Source organism: Pseudoliparis swirei, chromosome 20 (genome assembly GCF_029220125.1).
Source record: "Pseudoliparis swirei isolate HS2019 ecotype Mariana Trench chromosome 20, NWPU_hadal_v1, whole genome shotgun sequence".
Lineage (NCBI taxonomy): Eukaryota > Metazoa > Chordata > Actinopteri > Perciformes > Liparidae > Pseudoliparis > Pseudoliparis swirei.
Genome location: NC_079407.1, coordinates 7,544,421 through 7,557,391, shown reverse-complemented (window position 1 = coordinate 7,557,391; position 12,971 = coordinate 7,544,421). Strand labels below are relative to the sequence as shown.

General features: G+C 40.1%; 1 long non-coding RNA gene across 1 annotated transcript; it reads right to left on the bottom strand.

The window, feature by feature from the left end:
- Nucleotides 1-8,058: 8,058 nt before the first annotated feature.
- LOC130210968 (uncharacterized) lies at nt 8,059-12,512 on the bottom strand. Its single transcript, XR_008834896.1, has 6 exons — nt 12,395-12,512; nt 11,888-12,078; nt 11,213-11,381; nt 10,363-11,120; nt 10,149-10,259; nt 8,059-8,525 (listed from the first exon to the last, which is right to left on the bottom strand). It is a non-coding gene; the product is annotated as an uncharacterized LOC130210968 (long non-coding RNA).
- Nucleotides 12,513-12,971: the final 459 nt, after the last annotated feature.

The following is a 12,971-nucleotide window of genomic DNA, read 5'->3' as shown; positions in this document are numbered from 1 at the left end:
AACAGGTTCAATTGGAGGTCCCAGAACCCATTAAGGACCTTGAAAAGAAAGAGGCTGCTGCACCTGAGCAGGTTCGAGCTGAGGATACTAAACCTCAAGAGGCTCCTTTGCCGATAATACCGGAAATACTGCCACTCAACCGAAAACAACGAAAAGAGGCAGCAAAACTTAAACGACTGGAAGAGGAGGCTGCTGAATCTGAGCAGGTTCAATTGGAGGTCCCAGAACCCACCAATGACCTTGAAGAGCAGGAGGCTGCTGCACCTGAACAGGTTTTATTGGAGGTCCCAGAACCCACCAATGACCTTGAAGAGAAGGAGGCTGCTGCACCTGAGCAGGTTCAATTGGAGGTCCCAGAACCCACCAATGACCTTGAAGAGCAGGAGGCTGCTGCACCTGAACAGGTTTTATTGGAGGTCCCAGAACCCACCAATGACCTTGAAGAGAAGGAGGCTGCTGCACCTGAACAGGTTTTATTGGAGGTCCCAGAACCCACACATGACATTGAAGACAAGGAGGCTGCTGCACCTGAGCAGGTTCAATTGGAGGTCCCAGAACCCACCAATGACCTTGAAGAGCAGGAGGCTGCTGCACCTGAACAGGTTTTATTGGAGGTCCCAGAACCCACCAATGACCTTGAAGAGAAGGAGGCTGCTGCACCTGAACAGGTTTTATTGGAGGTCCCAGAACCCACACATGACATTGAAGACAAGGAGGCTGCTGCACCTGAGCAGGTTCAATTGGAGGTCCCAGAACCCACCAATGACCTTGAAGAGCAGGAGGCTGCTGCACCTGAACAGGTTTTATTGGAGGTCCCAGAACCCACCAATGACCTTGAAGAGAAGGAGGCTGCTGCACCTGAGCAGGTTCAATTGGAGGTCCCAGAACCCACCAATGACCTTGAAGAGCAGGAGGCTGCTGCACCTGAACAGGTTTTATTGGAGGTCCCAGAACCCACCAATGATCTTGAAGAGAAGGAGGCTGCTGCACCTGAACAGGTTTTATTGGAGGTCCCAGAACCCACACATGACATTGAAGACAAGGAGGCTGCTGCACCTGAGCAGGTTCAATTGGAGGTCCCAGAACCCACCAATGACCTTGAAGAGCAGGAGGCTGCTGCACCTGAACAGGTTTTATTGGAGGTCCCAGAACCCACCAATGATCTTGAAGAGAAGGAGGCTGCTGCACCTGAACAGGTTTTATTGGAGGTCCCAGAACCCACACATGACATTGAAGACAAGGAGGCTGCTGCACCTGAGCAGGTTCAATTGGAGGTCCCAGAACCCACCAATGACCTTGAAGAGCAGGAGGCTGCTGCACCTGAACAGGTTTTATTGGATGTCCCAGAACCCACCAATGACCTTGAAGAGAAGGAGGCTGCTGCACCTGAACAGGTTTTATTGGAGGTCCCAGAACCCACACATGACATTGAAGACAAGGAGGCTGCTGCACCTGAGCAGGTTCAATTGGAGGTCCCAGAACCCACCAATGACCTTGAAGAGCAGGAGGCTGCTGCACCTGAACAGGTTTTATTGGAGGTCCCAGAACCCACACATGACATTGAAGACAAGGAGGCTGCTGCACCTGAGGAGGTTCAATTGGAGGTCCCAGAACCCACCAATGACCTTGAAGAGCAGGAGGCTGCTGCACCTGAGCAGGTTTTATTGGAGGTCCCAGAACCCACCAATGACCTTGAAGAGCAGGAGGCTGCTGCACCTGAACAGGTTTTATTGGAGGTCCCAGAACCCACACATGACATTGAAGACAAGGAGGCTGCTGCACCTGAGCAGGTTCAATTGGAGGTCCCAGAACCCATGAAGGACCTTCAAGAGAAGGAGGCTGCTGCACCTAAGCAGGTTCAATTGAAGGTACCAGAACCCATGAAGGACCTTCAAGTGATGGTCTTCGGGAGAGATAATCCTTTTCCAAGAATTCAAGTGAAGGTTTTAGAAAACAAGGCCAAACCGAATGAGGCTCTCCAGAAGGATTCTTGGTTCAAAAACTTTGAAAAGCTCAGTGAAAACACGATTTCCAATGATCGCAGGAAGAAGTGGATTTCTCTGCCTCCAGATTTCAATTCTCCTGAAAAGAGAAATAACCCAACAGATCTAAGGGAACAGTGCCTGCAGAAGTCAATTCTCCCCAGTCAAAGTCGGAGAGAGCGCCCACAACAAGTGGCTCAGAGAGCTCCTGAGGGTGAACAAGCAGGTAGACTGGCTACCCAGAAGAAAGCTGAGCCCAGTAAACCTAAAGATGCTCCTTTGCCGACAACATCGCCGAGGAGAATACTGCCACGCTGCATCATGCCCCAACAACTAGTAGCTAAATGGCCGGAAGAGAAGGAGGCTGCTGCACCTGAGCAGGTCCAATTGCAGGTACCAGAACCCATGAAGGACCTTGAGGAGAAAGTAGAAGATAGCACCCACCAGCTGCTCTTGAGGAAAGACAATGCGATTCTACGAATCCAAGTGGAGGTTTTAGAAAAGAAGGCCAAACTAAATGAGACTCTTCAGAGGGTGTCTGGGCTCAAGCTAGTTAAAGAGCTCAATAAACTAGAGTTTCAACTATCTTTAGTAAAGGTCACTGAATCCGAGACCGGCCACAAATTAAAGCATTTGGAGGAGGCCCTTCAGGTGCAAAAGGAGGGCAACAGGGAGACCATCATGAACCTGGTCCAGACAATTCAGTTGCGAAAGAAGAGCCAGGAAGATGTAGCAATGCACCTGGCTCAGCAAAGAGAGACAAACGATCAGCTGCAGGCTGCACTGACCGAGTCTTTGGCTGAAAACAACCGCCAACAGCTCCAAAGGCAAGAAGAAAGGGACGATCTCCTCCAGGCAATCAACACAATGAAATGCACCCTGGAAGAGACAAAAGTGGTCCAAAGGCCCGAAAAACTCTCCTTGCGGAAAAGATTCCTTCGGTTTTTCAGGCGAGCCGGAGGACAAGAAACACGCTAGAGGAAAAGTCCCAGCCACGACTTGTAAGGTGTATAGATTACACGTCCCATGCTTCAGTTGGGTTTTTTCTCCGGTTGATCCGGTTGTCCCAACATCAAATTTCCCCGTCGGCATGGCCGACCCTGGAGCCCCGTATATAGATTACACGTCCCATGCTTCAGTTGGGTTTTTTCTCCGGTTGATCCGGTTGTCCCAACATCAAATTTCCCCGTCGGCATGGCCGACCCTGGAGTCCCGTGTATAGATTACACGTCCCATGCTTCAGTTGGGTTTTTTCTCCGGTTGATCCGGTTGTCCCAACATCAAATTTCCCCGTCGGCATGGCCGACCCTGGAGCCCCGTGTATAGATTACACGTCCCATGCTTCAGTTGGGTTTTTTCTCCGGTTGATCCGGTTGTCCCAACATCAAATTTCCCCGTCGGCATGGCCGACCCTGGAGCCCCGTGTATACATGTACCATGCTTCAGTTGGGTTTTTTCTCCAGTTGCTTGGGTTGTCCCAACATCAAACGCAAAGGCCGACCCCTGTTCCCCCTGAATTCAAATTCAAATTAGATTAGATCAAACCAGTACAACACAGGTGTGGAGTTTGCACATCCCATGCTTGTGTTGGGTTTTTTCTCCGGTTGATCCGGTTCTCAAAACTTAAAATTAAATTTTACAAATTCAAATTCAAATTAGATTAGATCAAACCAGTACAACACAGGTCTGGAGTTTGCACATCCCATGCTTGTGTTGGGTTTTTTCTCCGGTTGATCCGGTTCTCAAAACTTAAAATTAAATTTTACAAATTCAAATTCAAATTAGATTAGATCAAACCAGGACAACACAGGTGTGGAGTTTGCACATCCCATGCTTGTGGTGGGTTTTTTCTCCGGTTGATCCGGTTCTCAAAACTTAAAATTAAATTTTACAAATTCAAATTCAAATTAGATTAGATCAAACCAGTACAACACAGGTGTGGAGTTTGCACATCCCATGCTTGTGTTGGGTTTTTTCTCCGGTTGATCCGGTTCTCAAAACTTAAAATTACATTTAAAAAATTCAAATTCAAATTCAAATTAGATTATAAATTAAGATCTTCTCAAAACTTAAAATTACATTAAAAAAATTCAAATTCAAATTAGATTAAAAATTAGGATCTTCTCAAAATTTAAAATTACATTAAACAAATTCAAATTCAAATTAGATTGAATTAGATTATAAATTAGGATCTTCTCAAAATTTAAAATTACATTAAAATAATTCAAATTGAAATTCAAATTAGATTAAATTAGATTATAAATTAGGATCTTCTCAAAATTTAAAATTACATAAAAAAATTCAAATTGAAATTCAAATTAGATTAAATTAGATTATAAATTAGGATCTTGTCAAAACTTAAAATTACATTTAAAAAATTCAAATTCAAATTCAAATTAGATTAAATTAGATTATAAATTAGGATCTTCTCAAAACTTAAAATTACATTAAAATAATTCAAATTCAAATTCAAATTAGATTAAATTAGATTATAAATTAGGATCTTCTCTGTGAATCGCCACCTTAACGTGGTGGAGGAGTTTGAGAGGCTTAGTGATCCTGGGAGCTGTGTGGTCCGGGGCCCCTGCTAGGGGCTCCCAAGGTCAACAGGTCTCGGGGGAGAGTCCAGACTAAGAGCGGTTCAGTTTCAATTTCAATATTAAAAGAATTCAAATTCAAATTAGATTAAATTAGATTATAAATTAGGATCTTCTCAAAATTTAAAATTACATTTAAAAAATTCAAATTCAAATTAGATTAAATTAGATTATAAATTAGGATCTTCTCAAAACTTAAATTACATTAAAATAATTCAAATTCAAATTAGATTAAATTAGATTATAAATTAGGATCTTCTCAAAACTTAAATTACATGAAAAGAATTCAAATTCAAATGAGATTAAATTAGATTATAAATTAGGATCTTCTCTAAATTTAAAATTACATAAAAAAAATTCAAATTAGATTAAATTAGATTATAAATTAGGATCTTCTCTATGAATCGCCACCTTATCGCGGTGGAGGAGTTTGAGAGGCTTAGTGATCCTGGGAGCTGTGTGGTCCGGGGCCCCTGCTAGGGGCTCCCAAGGTCAACAGGTCTCGGGGGAGAGTCCAGACTAAGAGCGGTTCAGTTTCAATTTCAATATTAAAAGAATTCAAATTCAAATTCAAATTAGATTAAATTAGATTATAAATTAGGATCTTCTCAAAATTTAAAATTAAATTAAAAAAATTCAAATTAAATTAAATTCAATAAATTATAAATTAGGATCTTCTCAAAACTTAAATTACATGAAAATAATTCAAATTAGATTAAATTAGATTATAAATTAGGATCTTCTCAACACTTAAAATTACATTAAAAGAATTCAAATTCAAATTAGATTATAAATTAGGATCTTCTCAAAACTTTAAATTACATTTTAAAAATTCAAATTCAAATTAGATTAAATTAGATTATAAATTAGGATCTTCTCAAAATTTAAATTACATGAAAAGAATTCAAATTCAAATTAGATTAAAAATTAGTATCTTCTCAAAATGTAAAATTACAGTAAAAAAATTCAAATTCAAATTCAAATTAGATTAAATTAGATTATAAATTAGGATCTTCTCAAAACTTAAATTACATGAAAAGAATTCAAATTCAAATGAGATTAAATTAGATTATAAATTAGGATCTTCTCAAAATTTAAAATTACAGTAAAAAAATTCAAATTCAAATTAGATTAAATTAGATTATAAATTAGGATCTTCTCAAAACTTAAATTACATTATCCATCCATCCATTCTCATCCGCTTATTCCGGGGTCGGGTCGCGGGGGCAGCAGACCCAGCAGGTCGACCCAGACTCCCCTCTCGCCCGCAACACTTTCCAGCTCATTCTGGGGGATCCCGAGGCGTTCCCAGGCCAGCCGGGAGATGTAATCTCTCCAGCGTGTCCTGGGTCTTCCCCGGGGTCTCCTCCCAGTAGGACGTGCCTGGAAAACCTCTAACGGGAGGCGTCCAGGAGGCATCCGAATCAGATGCCCGAACCACCTCAGTTGACTCCTTTCGATGCGAAGGAGTAGCGGCTCGACTCCAAGCTCCCTCCTGATGTCCGAGCTCCTTACCCTATCTCTAAGGCTGAGCCCGGCCACCCTACGGAGGAAACTCATTTTGGCCGCTTGTATTCGCAACCTCGTTCTTTCGGTCACTACCCAAAGTTCGTGACCATAGGTGAAGATTGGAACGTAGAACGACCAGTAAATTGAGAGCTTCGCCTTTCGGCTCAGCTCTCTCTTCACCAAGACGGACCGGTACAGCGCCTGTTTTACTGTTGCAGCTGCACCGATCCGCCTGTCGATCTCCCGCTCCATCTTACCCTCACTCGTGAACAAGACCCCGAGATATTTGAACTCCTTCGCTTGGGGTAGGCACTCTGTCCCCACCTGGAGGGAGCAATCCACCGGTTTCCGGCAGAGCACCATGGCCTCAGATTTGGCAGTGCTGACTCTCATCCCTGCCGCTCCACCCTTACATTAAAAGAATTCAAATTCAGTGGTAGTATCTCACTGTGATCTTTGTTGTTCTGGTAAAAGATTGAATCTCCTCACTTACACAATCGACAATGCACCACCTGGTGGTAAACCGCATGCATCTAAATATTAACCTTTTTTTAAATGTGTTTTATATATACTTTATTGATAATGCACAATATGAGATACGGTGATCAAATAAAAATGATGTTCCTTTTGTGTGTATGTTTCAATCAGATTGCAATTGTAAAGAAGAAAACAGGAATAATAAAATAAAAAAAATAAAAAAAGGCAAAACTAAATTACAAATTATAATAATAATAAATAATGAAACACCCACGGACCCACTCCACCCATGGCCTTCATATTCTTTCACGGTGTGCGTAGTACAATATTGTAAAACTAAAGTTAAGTACTTAGGTTTAGTTACAGTTAGTCAGCCAGATAAGGATAGAGGGCCTTGACTTCCAAGCAAGAAGTATTCTATGACGTGCCAGAAGAGTGGTAAAGGCAATAATATCCATGTCATTAATACTATATGGGTTTATTTATGGGTTTATTAAAACCTAAATTATGGGCGGTAATTGACATTGCAAACTGCCGTTTAGTTAGATGCCGCACACAGGACATCAGCATCCGTGCTGCTTGGAATCCACGGTGTCCTGTTCACTGTATAAACAAACATACCACACACTGTAAAAAAAAATCTGTGAAATATACGGTAAATTACTGGCAGCTGTGGTTGCCAGAGCTTCACCGTAAAAAATAAAGTGAGAACGTATAAGACATTACGGTATACGTTTTTGAAACCGTAAAATTCACAGTTGAGAACTGCTTTTGTTTACGGTAAATTACTATAAAAAAAACAAATCACCGTAAAAAAAATCTGTGAAATATACGGTAAATTACTGGCAGCTGTGGTTGCCAGAACTTCACCGTAAAAAATAAAGTGAGAACGTATAAGACATTACGGTCTACGTTTTTGAAACCGTAAAATTCACAGTTGAGAACTGCTTTTGTTTATGGTAAATTACTATTAAAAAAGCAAATCACCGTAAAAAAAAAATCTGTGAAATATACGGTAAATTACTGGCAGCTGTGGTTGCCAGAACTTCACCGTAAAAAATAAAGTGAGAACGTATAAGACATTACGGTATACGTTTTCGAAACCGTAAAATTCACAGTTGAGAACTGCTTTTTGTTTACGGTAAATTACTATTAAAAAAACGGATATATCATAAATCCGTTTACGGTTATTTGCTTTAGAAAAAACAGCTATGTTATAAACGTGTTTACAGTAAATTCTTGTAAAAACAGCAGTTATACTGTAAAGCTAATTCAGTCTCTCAGTGAAAAACACAGAACAACTGTATAATATATTACGGTACTTTATTGAAAAGTTCAACTTAACGGTGAATTACCGGCAGCTATGGTTGCCAGAAATTCACCGTAAAAAGTAAAGTGACAACGTATAATACATTACGGTATGTTTTGAAAAAACAGCAGTTATACTGTAAACCTAATTACAGTCTTTCGCAGAGATAAACACAGTACAACTGTATGAGTTACGGTATTTTATTACCAAGTTCAAAGTAAATGGCCAGCAGTTGCCCAAATTCCGTTGCAAAAAATATGGTACAACGTATTACAATTGGTTGGCATAGATTTTAGTCAACATTCACTTATTGTAAATTACAATGGAAATATCAAATAACGCCTATTGTAAATCAAGATACAGACCATCGTTGATAAACCTTAAGAAACTAACATTCTATGTGAGAAACAGGTTGCACTGATCCAATAACTTAACCGTATACTCACAAGGCATTGTTGAGATCTTGAAGAAACAGCATGTGGACATGAAGGTATATCATGAATAAACATGAAAAGATTAGCCACTTGATCATAACGAGTCATAGGGTCTCACACGGACACACAGTTCAGGAAGCGGAGCTGTTCAGGAAGTTCTGCTTGAGGACTCATGTTGACCATCTTCACTGTGGATTGGGAGGATCCTCTCTGCAGCCTCAAAACAGAAACAAAGGCAAAGTTAGATGGATGCAGTCCTCGAGCAGAGAAACATTAACTGCCTTCTGGTGTTAAACTGAGCTTCAATGACCTAGAACAGCCATTCCCAAAGTGTGGGCCAGTGAAGGTACTGCAGGTGGGCCGCGAGAGGTCATTTACAATAAATAAATAAAATGTTTTTAATTTTCAATTTTGAAAAGTTTGAAATTAATATTAAAATATTTATGATTTAAATTACGTGTTATTCTTTTATCTGACCTATTTTTGATCCGTGACGTGTCTTGTATCTCGTCAATAGCGGGAAATCTTAGTTTATGTTTTGATCAACGCCGCCGCTCCCAAAGCGCACTCTGCGCCTTGCGTAGGGCACCGAGTCCTGAGGGGCTCCACAAAATAGGCAACTAAAAAAATCATCATAGTTATAATAATTATAATGCCGATATTACTTCAGTCAAGAAATATTAGGCGCCTTTTTGGCATGTATATCACAAAACAGGCAGAACAAGAGAGATGTTTAATCGCTCAGCACCCCGTTAACACTTCTCGGTCGCATCGCTCTGCCGTGATGCACGCCGACACATCCGCGCATAGGTGCGCACACTCACTACCCCGTCGACAACGCTCGCCGTGGGGGCCGCAGACGATTTTCAGATTTCAAATTGGGCCGCGGCATTCTTGAGTTTGGGAACCGCTGACCTAGAAGAAACCAGCACTCTGAACACTTTTATAGTTAATCAAAATTAATAAGAGTCAGGTTGAATGTTAAAAAAGGACACATTTTAGTACAAAGGCATCAACATGTGTTTAATTTCTGTCATCTTGCAGCCTACACAGATGCCTCGACTGTTTCACGTGATGATAGTCTTGATTGCCTGAGTCCAGATCCTGGAATTTTTTTTAAATACTCAGTGTACAAAAGATATTATATCTGCCTCCGCCATAGTTAGATTTTTGTTGATAAGGAGACTCAGTCCAATGCCCTCCTGCATTTACCATTAAATGAGCATAAGAGTACGGACCACTTGTGTGCAAAGAAAGACACAGTTGCACATCTATTTAGGGTTGATTTTTGGGAAAGATAGATGTCTTAGAAATGAAATGCAGTGTTTCCCCACCATTATATTAGGGGGGTGCACTGACACGTCTTGGCACACAGGTGAGCACTGAGCAGAGCACACTCACACCAGTAGACAGAGAGCATCGAAAAATATGTTGCATGAAAAGCAGATAGCTATATCTGCATTTCCACAATAAGCTATTAAGTTTTAACTAAATATTAGGTTTTTTTCCTCACAAATATAACTTTATTTTCATTGTTCTAGTGATTGCAATTTTTTAAGGTCTGATGGAGCAATCTGGTTTACTTGAAAGTGATTGCTATTTTCTTTATTCTAGTATTTATAAAAGCACAGATGGAGTCACAAAATGATGTGATTTACAAAAGATGTTTGAGAACCACTACTTTAAGTGGTTGTGTCGTCGTAAGGAGACACAACCAAGGAGATAAAGAACGAGGAGATAAAGAATGAGCGGAGGACAAAAGAACAAAGCATCAACTTTGACTTAGTAAATTTAAATGAAATGGCTAAATTCACACTCAAAAACAAAAACAATGCCTTACCTGGTTAAAGCCTGTATATCGTTACAAAGGTTTGATTCCTCGTGGGCTCTTTGCTGCAGATCATTCCCTCTCAATCCACTGTATTTCCTCTCTCTCTCTCTCTCTCTACTTCTGTTGTCCAATAAAACACAAATGACAAAAAAAAATATTTAAAAGTTAAAATACAAAAGATAAACCTGCTTGCTTTTGGCATTCAAATGGATTAGAATCTTACCGTTTTCCTGCGTGTCATGAAAACCAGCACCTCAAGTTTGAATGCAATGTCTGAAAGGTGGCAAGGGCAAATTCATTAAATGTTACAAGATAAGAGTACATTGTCTTAATTATCTGTTCAAACTGCTCTTCTACTAATTTAAATATTTACATATATGTGCAATTTACTTACCTTAAAAGGAGATTCTTCTTAGAAATGCCACAAAACAACAAAAGCACTGAAACAAAGGCTTGAATTTTCCTTAGGGACAGCTTTATGAAATCAAATGCATGGCTAGTCAACAAGCTCTGCAAAGTCCCTCCTAGTAGCTTACCTACCTTGCTTATCTGAAAAGTTTGTTCTGGCAAGATATAACAAGACAAAATTGAAAAACTCCCCGCTTTTAAATGTACAATAAGCCAGTTGACATGAATTGAACAGAACCCGAACAACTGCTTATCAAAACAATGAAACTACCAGAAAATGCTTATAATACCCAAAAGCTAACTGAAAACATAACATGTTAATGGTAAACAGCTAAACACAAATGAAAATCTTGTTTTGAATGTTCCATTTCTGCCAATAAATCCCCCTCGATTCTACACACAGGTCCTTTGACAGTTCAGTTGGATAAATCAATCCCGAACATGTCTCTCTCCACTCGTGATCAGAGACATCTGCAATGAGGGTGAAAGACTCTTGGGTTCACTGAAAGTTGCTTCTTGTTTTTCTTGGTTTCAACTTTTGTACCCTTCTCTGGATTGATCAGGAAGAAACACCTTTGTGAACACAATAATTCATAATCAAACACTATAAACAGTGATTAGCTCTAAATGAGGAAATACAAAAATATATATATATATTACTTTACCTTTGAAGGAACTCAAGTGTGGAGCCCAGAACCACAGGATAGTGGATATTGAGGCAGTAATAGCTTCCAAACATCAAACAGATGGCAGAAACAAAGTTTGGGATTTGGTCATTCACAACCTTGCCATCTACACTTAGCATGAACTGCCTTGAGGCATAGCAGGAGGTTCCTACAAAGATACAGGTAGAAAATATTTAACAGTAAACCAGCCATTACCATTCCAAGATCGGTCATAAAAAGTGGTTCTTCCCCATCCAGTAGTAATTTCTCCTCCATACAAGTGTAATAGATCCTCCAAGTTTGGGACTGTTCTGCTCCAAAATTGATGAGGTGGATCTTGACTAGCCAACAACACCATTCTGGGCTGGTAAAAGGCTTTGAAAAATAAATAACAATAACCGAATGAACAAATGTGTATTCTTCTAAACTTTTTTCAGCTCAAGATTGCTGGTCCATTTCATTTATCTTGGAGCAGAAGAGTCAGTGTAAAGCTTCAGGAAAGAAGCCGACAGGTCTAACTTAAAGGAACTATTACACTCTTATGTTGAAGACAATACCACTGGATGGGGAAGAAACACAATCGCACTTCATAACAAGACTATAACAAGACTATGTATGTCATGCAATATTTCCTTATATTTGAGGTTTCTTCAGTAAAACTGAATCTCAACTTACCACATACAATGATGCATGGTGTGACAGGCAAGCTTTCCACTACTACTTCGTCTGCCAGACATGATTCTTCGACATAGTGGAAGAGGTTCTCCTCCTTTTCATCAAAATAGGAGAGAAGAAGGTGCACCATGTTTTTCACGTCTTCTGAGCAGCCCTCCAACTGTCCTAAGAATTTTCAGCTTTGTGACAGCCTGCAAAACACGTTTGTACAAAGGTCTGTTTTCAACCAGCTTCAAAGCACTTAAACAAACAACGTGGTTCATTTCTATGAAGTTTGCAATGAAGCACATAACCCCTCTGTGTTTTAACCGACCAGCTGCCACAGAAATTACAATTAAACATTTTCTTAGCCAACCTTTGGTAAACTAACGTTAGCTAGCTAATGTTCAACGCAGAAACCCATAACCTACATTACATCAACGTTTTTGCAAGGGCGACGCAAAATTGTAGAAAACAAAGCCTCACATTAAAATATAGCTTAGATAATTATGGAGGCATGTTACTTACTTCAAGAAGAAATGTAGCTTGGAGTCAGGCCGTTGTTCCAGCTATGCAGAGCGCGTAGAAATGGCGCTAAAATGACTAGAAAAGTTCAATCTCCAAACGTCATGTACGTCGTGTTTTTTTTATTTTTTTTAACACTGTCACTTATCTCTCTCTTTTTCTCTCTCTCTCCCCTCTTTCTCTCTGTCTGTCTCTCCCTCTTTCTATGTGTTTCTCTCTATCTCTCCATCTGTCTCCCTTTCCCCCGTTCTCTCCTGAGATCTGCATCTGCACCTGCAAAGCATGGGTGGGGGATGGGGTGAGATGCATTTAGGCTCTGCAAAAAAAGTTCGTCAAAACAAGGAGAACTTAAGCAAGGGGTACAAGGTTACTCTCCACTGCTTTGAATGGGCAGATTAAATGGCAACTAGAACTTATTATTTTGTTTTGTTTGTTGGTTAATCTTTGTTCATGTTGAATGTTGAAACAGTGATGAAATGTCTTTTAAAAATCAAAGTGTTGCACTGTAACACGTTTCTCTAGTTTTCACAGTTATATTACTGTGTATACAAGTACGTAACATCAGCAAAAAAGTTAAAAC